This window comes from Mobula birostris, chromosome 6 (assembly GCF_030028105.1).
Source record: "Mobula birostris isolate sMobBir1 chromosome 6, sMobBir1.hap1, whole genome shotgun sequence".
Lineage (NCBI taxonomy): Eukaryota > Metazoa > Chordata > Chondrichthyes > Myliobatiformes > Myliobatidae > Mobula > Mobula birostris.
In genome coordinates this window covers 13,279,910-13,298,014 of record NC_092375.1, presented here as the reverse complement: position 1 = coordinate 13,298,014, position 18,105 = coordinate 13,279,910, and positions in this window count along the sequence as shown.

Here is an 18,105-nt window from a genome sequence, read left to right as displayed (position 1 = left end):
GAATGAGCTGCCAGACGAGGTGGTAAATGCGGGTTCTTTTTTAACATTTAAGAATAAATTGGACAGATACATGGATGGGAGGTGTATGGAGGGATATGGCCCGTGTGCAGGTCAGTGGGACTAGGCAGAAAATGGTTTGGCACAGCCAAGAAGGGCCAAAAGGCCTGTTTCTGTTCTGTAGTTTCTGTGGTTCTATGGTAAGTTGTACAAGATGATAAAAGGCACAGATTGAGCACCTTTCAGAAAGTTTTTCCTAGGCCAGACCTGGGCCATAGTTTTAAGGTGAATGGAGGCAAGTATAGGGGGATGTCAGAGGTAAGTTTCTACACAGAGAGTGGTGTGTGGAACACTTTGCCATGGTTGCTTGTACAGGCAAATACATTAGCGAAACAATAAACTCTTAGATAGTCACATGGGTGATAGAGAAAAGGAGAGCTACTGTATGTATAAGGGAAAGATTAGATTTATCTTGGAGGAGGTGCAGAGGTCAGGTGCATTGTGCTGTAGTGTTCTGTGTTTAACTATGTGTTCTATGCTACATCCTATGTTCACTGAAGAATTCTTCAGTAAGTTTAATGCTGGGTTTCAAAGACAATATATTCTTTTCCAATCACTTCATAACCTCAATCATCTCTCACTCACTAACTATCTTTATGTTACAGTTTGTTCAGCATTTTATGCCTACCTGATGCCTATTCTACGCTGTTACATGATGGATGAGTACAGCAATTTCGAACAACATTAGATAAGTATAGTAAAGGTAAAGGCTTGGGAATGCAGATCCATAATTCCTTGAAAGTATCCTCACAGGTACATGGGATCATAAAGAGAGCTTTTAAAACAATGGCCTTCGTAAATCAAGGCACTGAGTACGGTTATTGAGATGTTATGTTCAACATAAAAAGACATTGATGAGACTTAATTCGGAGTATTGTGTGCAGATTTCATCACCTACCTACAGAAAAGAGATCAATAAGATTGACAGAGTGCAGAGAAAACTTACAGGATGTTGCTGGCACTTGAGGATCTGAGTGACAGAGTTACAGGTTAGAACTTTATTCCCAAGAGCGTCGGAGAATGAGGGGAGATTTGATGGAGGTATACAAAATTATGACGGGTATAGATAGGGTGAAGGCAAGCAGGCTTTTATCCCTCAGGTTGAGTGAGAACTGGAAACCAAGGGGCTTAGGCTGAAAAGTGAAATATCAAAGGAGAATCTGAGGGGAAACTTTTTCACTAAGAGGGTGGTGCAAGTGTGGAACGAGCTGCCAGCAAAAGTGTTAGATGTAGGTTCAGTTGTAACATTTAAGAGAAATTTAGATAGGTACATGGATAATAGAGGTTGAAGAGATATGGTCTGGGTGCAAGTTGATGGGTCTAGGCAGAAAATTGGACCAGCATAGACTGGATGGGATGAAAGCCAGTTTCTATGCGGGTAGTACCCTACAGCTGTAAAATGGATGAGGTACCTCCTGCCATTATCAAGAAGGATATTATTACACCACTGGGGCTACAGCAGTCAATGAGAAAACAAGCATTTAAGTTGAGCCCACTTAATCTCAACCTCAGCTAGTTACAACAACTAGTCTATAATAGACATGAAGGAACCACCACCCAATCCTTTGAGGACAATCGAGTCTTCTTTCCAAGGGCAATCTCAAATGCATCACATTGTGTGAAATGGCATTGATTAAGAACATAACCAGCTGTTCAGTACTGGGCCATTATCGGATTATTCTTGAGATTTTTTTAAAGATTAGATTAGCTTTATTTGTCACATGTACATTGAAACATGGAAAAGTACAATGAAGTATGTCAATTGTATTGAGAATATGCTAAGGTCAGCCCACTAATGTCACCATGCTTCCAGTGCCAATATAACATGTCTACAACTTGCTAACACTAATCGTGTACCTTTGGAATGTGGAAGGAACCGGAGCACCTGGAGGAGATCTGTACCTTCTTACCCAGCCTATCAATTAGGCTGAGCTAGGTACCAGGGGATCGACCATGGGGTGCTGAGGAATGCAGAAAGAGATACCAGTGGCAGCATTTGGTGCATTACTCTAACAAAATTACAAGACAGCAAAATAGCGAGGTAGTGTTCATGGGTTCATGGACTGCTTATAAATCTGATGGGGAAAAAGCTGTTCCAAAAGCTTGGAGTGTTCTTTTACCTCCTCATTGATGGCAGTAATGAAAGAGGGCTTTTCCTGGATGGTGAAGGTCTTTCATGATGGAAGCTGCCTTCTCGAGGCATCACCTTTGGAAGATGTCCTCAGTAGTGGGGAGAGTGGTGCCCAGAATGGATCTGGCTGAGTTTACAACCCTCTGCAGCCTTTTTCGATCCAGTGCATTGGAGCCTCAGTCGTAGACGATGATGCCAGCAGACTAAATGCTCTCCACTGTACATCTGTAGAAATTGGCTTGAGTCTTTGGTGACATACCAAATGTCCTCAGACTTCTAATGCAATATAGCCCATGGCATGCCTTAATAATTATCAATATGCATAAATAATAATTAGAAAAATTAAGAAACTCATAGGTACATGGATGAAAGGAAACTGGAGGGCTATGAGCTCTGTAGGAGGAAAGGGTTAGATTGATTGCGGAGTTGGTCAAAATAGGTGGACCGAAGAACCTATACTGTGCTCCATTTTCTACGTTCAATGCCAGCATCAATACTATCAGCATTCTAGAGTGAAACTTACAAATTTGCCATGTGAATTTATTGATTGATTGATTGAGATACAGTATAGAATAGGCCCTTCTGGCCCTTCAATCTGTGCCACCCAGCAATTCCTAGCCTAATCACAGGACAATTTACAATGACCAATTAACTCACCAACTGTGGATTGTGAGAGGAAATTGGAGCAGCTGGAGGAAACCCACGCAGTCAGAATCAGAATCATCACCGGCATGTCACGTGAAATTTGTTAACTTAGCACAAGCAGCAAGCAGTTCAATGTAACACATAATCTAGCAGAGAAAAATAAATAAAATTTTATAAAATAAATAAACAAATAAATCAATTACATGTATTGAATAGATTTTTTTAAATGTGCCAAAACAGAAATACTGTATATTTTTAAAAAAAAGTGAGGTAGTGTCCAAAGGTTCAATGTCCATTTAGGAATCGGATAGCAGAGGGGAAGAAGCTGTTCCTGAATCACTGACTGTGTGCCTTCAGGCTTATGTACCTCCTACCTGATGGTAACAGTGAGAAAAAGACACGCTCTGGGTGCTGGAGGTCCTTAATAATGGACGCTGTCTTTCTGAGACACCGCTTCCTAAAGATGTCCTGGGTACTTTGTAGGCTAGTACCCAAGATGGAGCTGTCTAGATTTATAACCTCCTGTAGCTTCTTTCAGTCCTGTGCCGTCACCCCTCCATTCCAGACAGTGATGCAGCCTGTCAAAATGCTCTCCACAGTACATCTATAGAAATTTTTGAGTGTATTTGCTGATATGCCAAATCTCTTCAAACTCCTAATAAAGTATAGCCACTGTCTTGTCTTCTTTATAACTACATCACTATGTTGGGATCAGGTTAGATCCTCAAAGATCTTGACACCCAGGAACTTGAAGCTGCTCACTCTCTCCACTTCTGATCCCTCTATGAGGATTGGTATGTGTTCCTTTGTCTTACCCTTCCTGAAGTCCACAATCAGCTCTTTCGTCTTATTGACATTGAGTGCCAGGTTGTTGCTGAGGCAGCACTCCACTAATTGGCATACGTCACTCCTGTAAGCCCTCTTGTCACCACCTGAGATTCTACCGACAATAGTTGTATCATCAGCAAATTTATAGATGGCATTTGAGTTATGCCTAGCCACACAGTCATGTGTATACAAAGAGTAGAGCAGTGGGCTAAGCACACACCCCTGAGGTGCGCCAGTGTTGATCGTCAGTGAGGAGGATATGTTATCACCAATCCGTACAGGCTGTGGTCTTCCGGTTAGGAAGTCGAGGATCCAATTGCAAAGGGAGGTACAGAGGCCCAGGTTCTGCAATTTCTCAATCAGGATTGTGGGACTGATGGTATTAAATGCTGATCTATAGTCGACGAACAGCATCCTAATGTAGGTGTTTGTGTTGTCCAGGTATTTTAAAGCCCTGTGGAGAGCCATTGAGATTGCGTCTGCTGTTGACCTATTGTTGCGATAGGCAAATTGCAATGGGTCCAGGTCCTTGCTGAGGCAGGAGTTCAGTCTGGTCATGACCAACCTCTCAAAGCATTTCATCACTGTCGATGTGAGTGCTACTGGGCAATAGTAATTAAGGCAGCCCACATTATTCTTCTTAGGCACTGGTATAATTGTTGCCTTTTTGAAGCAAGTGGGAACTTCCACCTGTAGCAGTGAGAGGTTGAAAATGTCCTTGAATACTCCCGCTATTTGGTTGGCACAGATTTTCAGAGCCTTACCAGGTACTCCATCGGGACCTTCCGCCTTGCGAGGGTTCACTCTCTTTAAAGACACAGGGAGAATGTACAAACTCTTTACAGACTGTGGCTGAAATTGAATCTGGGTCGATAGTATTGTAAAGTGTTGTGCTAACCACTATGCTACCATACTGTGGCTCAAATGCTATGAGGAGCCTAGTGGATGATTGGTTATGCTATAGTTGCCATTGAAACTCACACATTGAAAGAAACTGGACAGTTTTGGTAGTCTCTCATTAATACACTTGAAAGCCAGAACAACACATACAAAGGGCTGGAGGAACTCACCAAGCCAAACAGTATCTGTGGAGGAGAATAAACAGTCAATGTTTTGACTGAGACCCTTTCTTCAGGACTGGAAAGGAAGGGGGAAGAAGCCAGAATGAGAAGGTGGGAGAGGGGGAGTTGTACAATCTCAGGTGATAAGTGAATCCGGGTTGGTGGGGGGAGGGAGGGGCTATGATGTGGGAAACTGGGAAGCGATAGGTGGAAGAGGAAAGGGTCGAAGGTCTAAAAACTTTACTAATATATCCTTCATGAAGCAGATCAGGGAAAGTGAAGAGGTGATAGACAGGAGCTACAGGGAGGTAGTCATCCCTAGGCTACAGGAGTCAGAACACTGGGTCACTGTCAAGAGAGGGAAGGGAAATGCCCGGATAGTGGAGAGCACCCCTGTGGCTGTCCCCCTCAGCAACAAATATCTTGTTCTGGATGCTGTTGAGGGGGATGACCTGACGGGGTACGCCCACGGTGACCGGGTCTCTGGCACTGAGCCTGGCGCTGTTGTGCAGGAGAGAAGGAGGGAGAAGAGAAATGCGGTAGTCGTGGGGGATTCCATAGTCAGGGGAACAGACAGGAGATTCTGTGAGCCTGACAGAGATACCCGCATGGTGTGTTGCCTCCCAGGTGCCAGGATACGGGATGTCTCGGATCGGGTCCTGAATATTCTAAAGGGGGAGGGTGAGCAGCCAGTTGTCTTGGTACATGTTGGTACCAATGACATAGATAGGACAAAGGAGGAGGTCCTGAAGAGAGATTTCCAGGAGTTAGGAAGGAAGCTGAGAAGCAGGACCTCCAGGGTAGTAATCTCGGGATTGCTACCTGTGCCACGTGCTAGCGAGGGCAAGAGTAGTCGGATCAGGCAGATGAATGCCTGGCTGAGAGACTGGTGTAGGGGGCAGGGCTTTAGATTCTTGGATAATTGGGATCTCTTCTGGGGGAAGTATGACCTGTTCAAAAAGGACAGGTTACACCTGAACCCGAAGGGGACCAATATCCTGGTGGGAAAGTTTAATAGAGCTGTTAGGGAGGGTTTAAACTAATTTGGCAGGGGGATGGGAAGCGGAATGATAGAGCGGAGAAAGGGGAAAACAGAAATAAATCTAAGATAGTCAGCAGTAAAGATGTCAGGAAAGACAGGCAGGTGATGGGGCAAATGTGTAGCCATTGGGATGAGTTGCAGTGCAAAAAAGTTGCAGTGAAATCAAAGCAAAAAGTATCAAATACTGGTCTTAAGGTGTTGTACTTAAATGCACGCAGCATAAGAAATAAGGTGGATGATCTTATTGTACAGCTACAGATTGGCAGGTATGATATTGTGGCCATCACTGAGACCTGGCTAAAGGATGCATGTCTCTGGGAGCTGAACGTCCAAGGATACACGGTGTATCGGAAGGATAGGAAGGTAGGCAGAGGGGGAGGCGTGGCTTTATTGGTAAGAAATGATATTAAATCATTAGAAAGAAGTGATATAGGATCGGAAGGTGCAGGATCTTTATGGGTTGAGCTAAGGAATAGCAGGGGTAAAAGGACCCTGATGGCAGTTATTTATAGGCCTCCAAACAGCTGCAGGGATGTGGACTACAAATTACAACTGGAAATAGAAAAGGCTTGTCAGAAGGACAGTGTTATGATAATTGTGGGGGATTTTAACATGCGAGTAGATTGGAAAAATCAGGTCGGCACTGGATCTCAAGAGAGAGAATTTGTAGAATGTCTGTGAGATGGCTTTTTAGAACAGCTTGTTGTTGAGCCCACTAGGGGATTGGCTGTACTGGATTGGGTATTGTGTAATGAACCGGAGGTGATTGGAGAGATTGAGGTGAAAGAACCCTTAGGAGGCAGTGATCATAACATGATTGAGTTCACTGTGAAATTAGAAAAAGAGAAGCCGAAATCTGATGTGTCAGTGTTTCAGTGGAGTAAAGGAAACTACAGTGGCATGAGAGAGGAACTGGCCAAAGTTGACTGGAAAGAGACACTGGCGGGAAAGACGGCAGAGCAGCAGTGGCTGGAGCTTATGCGAGAAATGAGGAATGTGCAAGACAGGTATATTCCAAAACAGAAGAAATTTTCGAGTGGAAAATGGATGCAACCGTGGTTGACAAGAGAAGTCAAAGTTAAAGCTAAGGAGAGGGCATACAAGGAAGCAAAAATTAGTGGGAAGACAGAGGATTGGGAGGTCTTTAAAACCTTACAAAAGGAAACCAAGAAGGTCATTAAGAGAGAAAAGATTAACTATGAAAGGAAACTAGCAAATAATATCGAAGAGGATACTAAAAGCTTTTTCAAGTATATAAAGAGTAAAAGACAGATGAGAGTAGATATAGGACCGATAGAAAATGATACTGGAGAAATTGTAATGGGAGATGAGGAGATGGCAGAGGAACTGAACAAGTATTTTGCATCAGTCTTCACTGAGGAAGACATCAGCAGTATACCGGACACTCAAGGGTGGCAGGGAAGAGAAGTGTGACAGTCACAATTACGATAGAGAAAGTACTCAGGAAGCTGAATATGCTAAAGGTCGATAAATCTCCTGGACCAGATGGAATACACCCTCATGTTCTGAAGGAAGTAGCTGTGGAGATTGCGGAGGCATTAGTGATGATCTTTCAAAAGTCGATAGATTCTGGCATGGTTCCGGAGGACTGGAAGATTGCAAATGTCACTCCGCTATTTAAGAAGGGGGCAAGGAAGCAAAAAGGAAATTATAGACCTGTTAGCTTGACGTCGGTGGTTGGGAAGTTGTTGGAGTCGATTGTGAAGGATGAGGTTACAGAGTACCTGGAGGCATATGACAAGATAGGCAGAACTCAGCATGGATTCCTTAAAGGAAAATCCTGCCTGACAAACCTATTACAATTTTTTGAGGAAATTACCAGTAGGCTAGACAAGGGAGATGCAGTGGATGTTGTATATTTGGATTTTCAGAAGGCCTTTGACAAGGTGTCACACATGAGGCTACTTAACAGGATAAGAGCCCATGGAATTACAGGAAAGTTACATACGTGGATAGAGCGTTAGCTGATTGGCAGGAAACAGAGAGTGGGAATAAAGGGATCCTATTCTGGTTGGCTGCCGGTTACCAGTGGTGTTCCACAGGAATCAGTGATGGGGCCACTTCTTTTTACATTGTACATCAACGATTTAGATTATGGAATAGATGGCTTTGTGGCTAAGTTTGCTGACGATACGAAAATAGGTGGAGGGACCGGTAGTGCTGAGGAAATGGAGAGCCTGCAGAGAGACTTGGATAGATTGGAAGAATGGGCAGAGAAGTGGCAAATGAAATACAATGTTGGAAAGTGTATGGTTATGCACTTTGGCAGAAAAAATAAACGGGCAGACTATTATTTAAATGGGGAAAGAATTCAAAGTTCTGAGATGCAACGGGACTTGGGAGTCCTCGTACAGGATTCCCTTAAAGTTAACCTCCAGGTTGAGTCGGTAGTGAAGAAGGCGAATGCAATGTTGGCATTCATTTCTAGAGGAATAGAGTATAGGAGGAGGGATGTGATGTTGAGGCTCTATAAGGTGCTGGTGAGACCTCACTTGGAGTACTGTGGGCAGTTTTGGTCTCCTTATTTAAGAAAGGATGTGCTGACGTTGGAGAGGGTACAGAGAAGATTCACTAAAATGATTCTGGGAATGAGAGGGTTAACATATGAGGAACGTTTGTCTGCTCTTGGACTGTATTCCTTGGAGTTTAGAAGAATGAGGGAAGACCTCATAGAAACATTTTGAATGTTAAAAGGCATGGACAGAGTGGATGTGGCAAAGTTGTTTCCCATGATGGGGGAGTCTGGTACGAGAGGGCATGACTTCAGGATTGAAGGGTGCCCTTTCAGAACAGAAATGCAAAAAAAATTTTTTAGTCAGAGGGTGGTGAATCTATGGAATTTGTTGCCACGGGCAGCAGTGGAGGCCAAGTCATTGGGTGTCTTTAAGGCAGAGATTGATAGGTATCTGAGTAGCCAGGGCATCAAAGGTTATGGTGAGAAGGTGGGGCAGTGGGACTAAATAGGATAAAATGGATCAGCTCATGATAAAATGGCGGAGCAGACTCGATGGTCCGAATGGCCTACTTCTGCTCCTTTGTCTTATGGTCTTATGGTCTAGATTGTGGTGAACTATGCTGCAGACCGTGAGGAAGCAGGCAGAGGCGAGGCTACTTTTGGGGGGGATGAACCGTGCTGGGGCTTTGCGAGGTGTAACGTATTCGAGTCGGGGGCACAGACAGAGTTGGTACCATTACCGGAGATGGGGTGAACGATTTGGAGGGGAATTGAAGCTGAAGAAATTCAATGCCCAGCCACCTAACATGGTGTGAGGTTGGATCACTCCAAGTGCCTAGCCGATTTGGTGAGATCGAGAATGGCTTCGGGCAGGGAGGCTCAGGCCTATGAACGTGGCACTAACCGGTGCTTCGACAATTTAAATGCCAGCACAGATAGACTGGAAGCCCAAGTGTTGGGCAAGGAGGTGAGGGTCGGGATAATTTTGCTTGCTGTCCCACGAATGTGCATTCTTTTCTGCATGACGCCGAGGCTGTGAAGTGAGCCAGCTGTTGTGCGTTTCTGCGCCACTGGTGTGAAATCTGGGGACCGAGGCTTGGCTTGGGCCCACTCCAGCTGCTCTGGGAGCAGATCTGGGACTCAGTCTGGTTCAGGATGCTGTTGGTTTGCACAATGTGTTTTTTTTTTCTCTCTTTTTCTCTGTGCAGTGGTTTTAGGTCTTTTTTTATTGCGTTATTCGAGTTTCTTGCTTTGTGGCTGCCTGTAAGCAGACAAATTTCAAAGGGTATAATTTATACATTCTTTATAATAAATGTGCTTTGAATCTTTGAACCTTTGTAGAAGGAATCTGATAGAAGAGGAGAGTGGACCATGGAAGAGACAGAAGAAAGAGGGGATCCAGAGCGAGGTGATGGACAGGTGAGAGGGGAATGGAAAAATAGGAAAAGGGGAGAAGGATGAAATTACAAGAAGTTAGAGAAATCGATGTTCATGCCATCAAGTTGCAGGCTACCCATATGGTAAAAGAGTTGTTACTCCTCCAGCCAGAGTGTGGCAGTAGAGGAGGCCATGGACTGGCATGTTGGAATGGAAATAGGAAGTTGAATTGAAATAGGTACCTATTGGAAAGTTCCATCTTTTCTGGCAGATGGAACAAAGGTGCTCAATGAAGATCTCCCAATCCACTGTATGTTGTCTCTCACGGTAGGCGTGGCCAAATTTGGACCACCATATACTGTAGTTGACCCTGACAGACACACAAGTGAAGTACTGCCTTACCTGGAAGGATTGTTTGGAGCCATGGGGTGTTGGAACCCAGATTTGTTTTTTCTCCCACCTTTCTCTGGACAAGAGGAACTACCTCATATTTCGTTGAACCTGGAACATCCCACACAATGAATTGGTGTGCCAGGGAGGAATGTACATGATAGATCGGAGGCCTTGTTATTTTGTTTATAGTTTCGCACTGTGCAGATGGAAACCCAGTCAGAAACTGACGAAGATTAATCTCGGTCCCACGCTGAATCTAGATAAAAGCACCGTTTATCACGTCTGTGTATCTGTGTATCTCTGAACCAGCAAGCTCTGGTAAGACCCCAGGCAGCTAATGTTGACAGCGGCAATAAATATTTAGCCAAATAGATTGTAATAGATAACTTCAAACAGATGCTACTTCATCACCTACCCTCCTGAATTTGCGTGTAGCGATCTACCATTCCAGCATCGTTTTGTGGTTGTCGAACTACTTTTCATTGGGCGTGATGTCAACATGAGCAACCAGCTGTTTATAATATTATAATGAGCAGCTCACTGAAGTGCAGATGCATTCAGTTAATTAATGAAACCAGTGGAAGAGAGAGCTGAGGGGAGACTGCAAAGAGATGTGCAGTGAAAAGGCATGAAAATGGAGGAGTAAAATAGGGGGAAATTTAAAATCATTTACTTTGATAGACAATTAAGACTAAAGCTATTCCCTTTAAAGATAAAAGCCTGCACGTCTATATTCAGAATGTTATTATGATTATTCTATTATTCTGTTATGGATTTCTCAAGTAAGAAAATGAATCTCAGGGTTGTATATGGTGACATATCTGGTTTCCAGCCAGACATCCAAAGATGAACAGGTTGGTAGGTTAATAGGTCATTGTATATTGTCCTCTGATTAAACTAGGGCTCAAACGGGGGTTTACTGGGCAGTGCGGCTCGAAGAGCAGCAAGGGCCTGTTCTGCACTCTGTCTCACTAATGAATAATTATATGTACTTTGATAATAAATTTACTTTGACTTAGGGGGCACCAGGCTTGAGTCACATAGATGTCAGGAAATAAGGGTAAAGAGGTGGGTCGGTCAAAGTTAACTACAAGTCCACAATCCTTTATCTGAAATCCTTGAGGCCAGTTGTATTTTGGAATTCAGAATTTTTCGGATTTCAGACCCCCCCACCGCCCCCCCCGATACCAAAAAAACACGTATGCTCAAGTCTCTTATTTAACCTGGCTCATTGCGGTGGACTTTAGGACCCAGCAGTGCACCAAACCTACGCACAGCCTCCCGTATACTTTAGATCAGCGGTCCCCAACCACCAGGCCGCGGACCGGTACCAGGCCTCAAAGCATGTGCTACCAGGCCACGAGGAAATGATATGAGTCACCTGCGCCTTTCCTCATTCCCTGTCACGCCCACTATTGAGCTTGAATGCACGCGAGGTCATTACGCATGCGTCATCCATGTCTGCACGGGAAGGAGATCAACTCCTCGAGCTTGCAAATGGCGGCGGGCTGAAAAGTATGTTTGACATAACATCTCTGCCGGCATTCTGGATCAAAGTCAAGGCTAAATATCCTGAGATAGCCACGAAAGCACTGAAAACGTTGCTTCCATTTGCAACATATCTCTGCAATGAATGCAACGAAAACTAAATTGCGGAATAGACTGGACTGAAGGAAACCCCTTCGAGTATCACTGTCTCCCATCACCCCTCAATGGGATCGTCTTGTTACAGGAAAACAAGCCCAGGGCTCCCACTGATTCAGCGATATTGGTGTGTTGCAATGATTTTATATGTTCATACGGGGAAAATATGTGCTGTGTGTTTAAAATACAAACATTACTTAAAATGTAATGATGCTATTGACTTATAAGTGACTTATATAACCATAAACAATTACAGCACGGAAACAGGCCATTTCGGCCCTTCTAGTCCGTGCCGAACGCTACTCTCACCTAGTCCCACCAACCTGCAGCCAGCCCATACCCCTCCATTCCTTTCCTGTCCATATACCTATCCAATTTTTCTTTAAATGATAATATCGAACCTGCCTCTACCACTTCTACTGGAAGTTCATTCAACACTTACTTCAAGCTCCCCTGTCCTCCCCTGATAATTGACTATATTATATTCATGCAAGGAAAATAGGCACTGTGTGTTTAATATTAAATTTGTAAGATTAACTCTTTTAGAAATGAAATTGAGTGTATTAGCCACTTATCACCGATATTCCAGTCGTGATTACCCCCCCCCACCTGAACAGAATCGCCAAAAATGATGTGTAGAAAAAAATCGGCACATACACGCGCGCGCACTGCTGCCCGCACAAGGCTTCATGGTCATGGTAGTCTTTCTTGGGGTAAGCTCAACGTACTTGACTGCTACTCTTGTCCGTTAGCAACCCTACCGCCCCCCCCCACCCCCCGGGTCGACCGGTCCGCAAGAATACTGTCAATATTAAACCGGTCCGCAGTGAAAAAAAAGATTTGGGACCCCTGCTTTAAATCATCTCTAGATTACTTATAATACCTAATACAATGTAAATGCTATGTAAATAATTGTTATACTGTATTGCTTAGGGAATAATGACAAGAATAAATTTTATTTCCAACAAAAACATTCGATAAAACATAAAAATATACAGCTTCAAACGAACCATATCAAACACATGGTAAATGACTTATGGGAATAAATGTACGACGTCACTGTCACTGTCACCATAAATCTTCAGTAACTTGTCTTTCTGTTTATTTAAATCATATACAGTGGTAGCTCCGACACTATTTTCTTCAGTAAGATGCTGCACAGACACACCATGATCAAGCTTCTGCAATAACTCCACTTTCTGCGTTATTGATAGAGAAGGTTCCTTCTGTTTTTCTCATTGTTACCCATAGGAGTATCTGCAGCTCTTTTTGACATTTTCACAGTGAAATTAAACAGAAAGTCAACAGTGAACACAAAATATCAGCGAACAGCAAATGCACGTGTAACCAGTACGAGCGCTGAGCCACAACTGACGTCTGGCGGCCTCTGCTAGTGCTGCCACATCACACCTGAGTGACGTCAGCCGTTGGCGAAAAAAGCTTTGGTTTTTGGAGTTTTTTGGATTCCAGAATTTCCGATAAAGGAATGTGCACCTGTATTAATGTCAGATGCGCAAGGTTCACAGGAATGATCCCAGGAATAAAAGGGTTAATGTATGATGAGTGTTTGATGGTGCTGGGCATGTACTCAATGGAGCTTAGAAGAATGAGGGAGGAATCCCATTGAAACATGCCAAATATTGAAAGACCCAGATAGAGTGGATGTGGGAAGAATGCTTCCTATAGTTGGGGATGATTCGAGGGCACAACCTCAGAGTACAAGAGCATCCCTTTAGAATGGAGGTGAGGACGTCGTGGTCTTATGTATGAACAGATGTAGTGAAAAGCTTACTTATTGCAGTACCACAAGCACAAAGCAGTAGAGACACAGCATTTACAAGAAAACTATAAATTAAACATAAATTGCACACATTTATACAAGGAAGAACATAATTGCAACAAATTGTAATTTGTTGAAAGGCAGCACGGTAGCATAACAGGTAGCGTGGTAATTTACAGCTCCAGTGATCAGCAATCAGGGTTCTATTCTCACTGCTGTTTGTGAAGAGTTTTTACCGTTCTCCCCATGACCATGTGGATTTCCTCCAGGTTCTCCAGTTTCCTCGCACGTTCCAAAGATGTACAGGTTAGGGTTAGTAAGTTGTGGGCATGCTCTGTTGGCACCAGAAACTTATTCCCCAGTGCATCCTTGATCATTGATGCAAATGATGCATTTCACTGTATTTTTGATGTTTCGATTTACAGGTGACAAATAGAGCTAATCTTTAATAAACTGGAAGACACTAAGACGTAGGAGCAGATTTAGGCCATTTGGCCCATCGAGTCTGCTCCACCATTCAATCATGGCTGAAGCTTTTTCCCCCTCCTCAGCCCCGTTCCCCAGCCTTCTCTTCGATGCCGTGTCCAATCAAGAGCCTGTCAATCTCTACCTTAAATGTTACCTTAAATGTATCCAATGGCCTGGCCTCCACAGCGGCCTGTGGAAACAAATTCTACAAACTCGCCACCCACTGACTAAAGAAATCTCTCCGCATCTGTTTTAAATGGATGCCCCTTTCTCTTGAGGCTGTGTCTTCTTGTCCTAGACTCTCCCACCATGGGAAACACCCTTTCTATATCTACTCTTTCAACATTCAAAAGGTTTCAGTGAGATCCCTCCTCATCCTTTTAAATTCCAGCAAGTACAAACCCAGAGCTATGAGCCGTCCCTCACATGATAAAGTTTTCATTCCTGGAATTATCCTTGTGAAACTTCTCTGAGCTCTCTCCAATGCCAGCACATCTTTTCTTAGATGAAAAGCCCAAAACTATTCACAATGCTCAAGGTGAGGCCTCACCAGTGCTTTATAAAGCTTTAGCATCACATCCCTGCTCTTGTATGCTAGACCTCTTGAAATGATTGCTAACATTGCATTTTCCTTCTTCACCACTGACTCTAACTGCAAGTTAACCTTTAGGGGGTTCTGCACAAGTACTCCCAAGTCCCTTTGCATCTCAGATTTTTGTATTTTTCCCCCATTTAGAAAATGGTCTGCACATTTATTTCTAATACCAAAGTGCATGACCATGCATTTTCCAACATTGTATTTCATTTGCCACTCTCTGACACATTCCCCTAAGCTGTTTGTCTTTCTGCAGCCTACCTGTTTCTTCAACACTACCTGCTCGTCCACCAATCTTCGTATCATCCGCAAACTTGGCAACAAAGCCATCTATTCCATCATCTGGATCATTGATATACAGCATAAAAAGAAGCAGCCCCAACACCAACCCCTATGAGACACCACTAGTCACTGGCAGCAAACCAGTAAAGGATCTTTTCCTTCCCACTCACTGACTCCTACCAATCAGCCAATGCTCTAACCATCCCAGTAACTTTCCTGTAATGCCAAGGACTCTTAACTTGGTAAGCAGCCTCATGTGTGGCACCTTGTCAAAGGCCTTCTGAAAGTCCAAATATACAACATCCACAGCATCCCCTATATCTATCGTACTTGTAATCTCCTCAAAGAATTCCATCAGGTTTCCCAGGCAAGATTTTCCCTTAAGGAAACTATGCTGACCTTTTTCTATCTTGTCCTGTGTCGCCAAGTTCTCAATAACCTCATCCTTAACAATTGACTCCAACATCTTCCCTACCACTCATGTAAGGCTAACTGGGCTATAATTTCCTTCCTGCTGCCTTAATCCTCTCTTAAAGAGTGGAGTGACATTTGCAATTTTCCAGTCCTCGGCACCATAATGATTCTTGAACAGTCATTACTAATGCCTCAATGATCACTACCGCTACTTCTTTCAGAACCGTAGGGTGCAGTTCAACTGGTCCAGGTGATTTTATGTACCCTTTGATCTTTCAGCTCTTTGAGCACCTTCTCACTTGTAATAATAACTGCACTCATTTCTCTTCCCTCACACCCTTCAACATCTAGCACACTGTTAGTGTCTTCCACAGTGAAGACAGATGCAAAGCACTCATCTGCCATCTCCTTGTCCCACATTATTACTTCTCCAGCTTCATTTACTAGCGAACCTACATCTACTCTCATCTCTCTTTTATTTTTCACATACTTGAAAAAGCTTTTACTATCCACTTTGATATTGTTTGCTAGCTTGCTTTCATATTTCATCTTTTCCCTCCTAATAATTCTTTTAGTTGCTCTCTGTGGGGTTTTAAAAGCTTCCCAATCCTCTGACTTCTCATTAATTTTTGCTTTGTTGTATGCCCTCTCTTTTGCTTTTACATTAGCTTTGACTTTCCTTGTCAGCCGCACAGTTGTACTGTTTTGCCATTTGAGTATTTCTTTGTTTTTGGAACACATCTGTGTTGGCGCGTGGCCAAGTGGTTAAGGCGTTCGTCTAGTGATTTGAAGGTCGCTAGTTCGAGCCTTGGCTGAGGCAGCGTGTGTGTCCTTGAGCAAGGCACTTAACCACACATTGCTTTGCGACGACACCGTTGCCAAGCTGTATGGGTCCTTTGACAAGGTGCCACACGAGGCTACTTAACAAGATAAGAGCCCATGGAATTACGGGAAAGTTACATACGTGGATAGAGCGTTGGCTGATTGGCAGGAAACAGAGAGTGGGAATAAAGGGATCCTATTCTGGTTGGCTGCTGGTTACCAGTGGTGTTCCACAGGGGTCCGTGGTGGGGCCGCTTCTTCTTACATTGTATATCAACGATTTGGATTATGGAATAGATGGCTTTGTGGCTAAGTTTGCTGATGATACGAAGATAGGTGGAGGGGCCGGTAGTGCTGAGGAAACAGAGAGTCTGCAGAGAGACTTGGATAGATTGGAAGAATGGACAAAGAAGTGGCAAATGAAATACAATGTTGGAAAGTGTATGGTTATGCACTTTGGCAGAAGAAATAAACAGGCAAACTATTATTTAAATGGGGAGAAAATTCAAAGTTCTGAGATGCAATGGGACTTGGGAGTCCTCGTACAGGATACCCTTAAGGTTAACCTCCAGGTTCAGTCGGTGGTGAAGAAGGCGAATGCAATGTTGGCATTCATTTCTAGAGGAATAGAGTATAGGAGCAGGGATGTGATGTTGAGGCTCTATAAGGCGCTGGTGAGACCTCACTTGGAGTACTGTGGGCAGTTTTGGTCTCCTTATTTAAGAAAGGATGTGCTGACGTTGGAGAGGGTACAGAGAAGATTCACTAGAATGATTCCGGGAATGAGAGGGTTAACATATGAGGAACGTTTGTCCGCTCTTGGACTGTATTCCTTGGGGTTTAGAGGAATGAGGGGGGACCTCATAGAAACATTTTGAATGTTGAAAGGCATGGACAGAGTGGATGTGGCAAAGTTGTTTCCCATGATGGGGGAGTCTAGTACAAGAGGGCATAACAAGGATTGAAGGGTGCCCTTTCAGAACAGGGATGTGAAGAAATTTTTTTAGCCAGAGGGTGGTGAACCTATGGAATTTGTTGCCACGGGCGGCAGTGGAGGCCAAGTCATTGGGTGTATTTAAGGCAGAGATTGATAGGTATCTGAGTAGCCAGGGCATCAAAGGTTATGGTGAGAAGGCGGGGGAGTGGGACTAAATGGGAGATTGGATCAGCTCATGATAAAATGTCGGAGCAGATTCAATGGGCCGAATGGCCAACTTCTGCTCCTTTGTCTTATGGCCTTATGGTCTAATGCCCTTCCTTTGGATAACATCAGTGGCATTTTAGAGGGGAGACTTGCAGCATGGGCAGCTGCTGGTCTTCCATACAACCTTGCCTAGGCCAGCGCCCTGGAAACTTTCCAAGGCGCAAATCCATGGTCTCATGAGAGTAACGGACGCCTATATATATGGAATACATCTATTCTTCACTTTCCTCATTTCTCCTCGAAACTCACACCATTGCTGCTCTGCTGTCATCTCCGTCAACATCTCCTTTCAGTTTACTTTGCCAACTCCTCTTGCATACCACTGTAATTTCCTTTACTCCACTGAAATACTGCTACGTCAGACTTTATTTTCTCCCTATCAAATTTCAAGTTGAACTCAATCATATTCTGATCACTGCCTCCTAAGTGTTCTTTTACCTTTAGCTCCCTAATCACCTCTAGTTCATCATATAGCACGAAATCCAGTATAACTGATCCCCTAGTAAGCTCGACAGCAAACTGCTCTAAAAAGCCATCTCATAGGCATTCAACAAATTCACTCCCTTGAAATCCATTTCCAACCTGATTTTCCCAACTGACCTGCAAGTTGAAATCTTCCATGACAATCATAACATAGCCCTTTTGATACGACTTTTCTATTTCCTGTTGTAATCTTTGGTCACATCCCAGCTACCGTTGGGAAGCTTGCATATAACTGATATCAGGGTCCTTTTACCCTTGCAGTTTCTTAACTCTACCCCGAAGGACTCAACATCTTCTGATCCTACGTCACATCTTTCTTCAGATTTGATGCCATTCTTTACTGGTAGAGCTATGCCACATCCTCTCCCGACCTTCCTATCCCTCCGATACAATGTGTAACCTT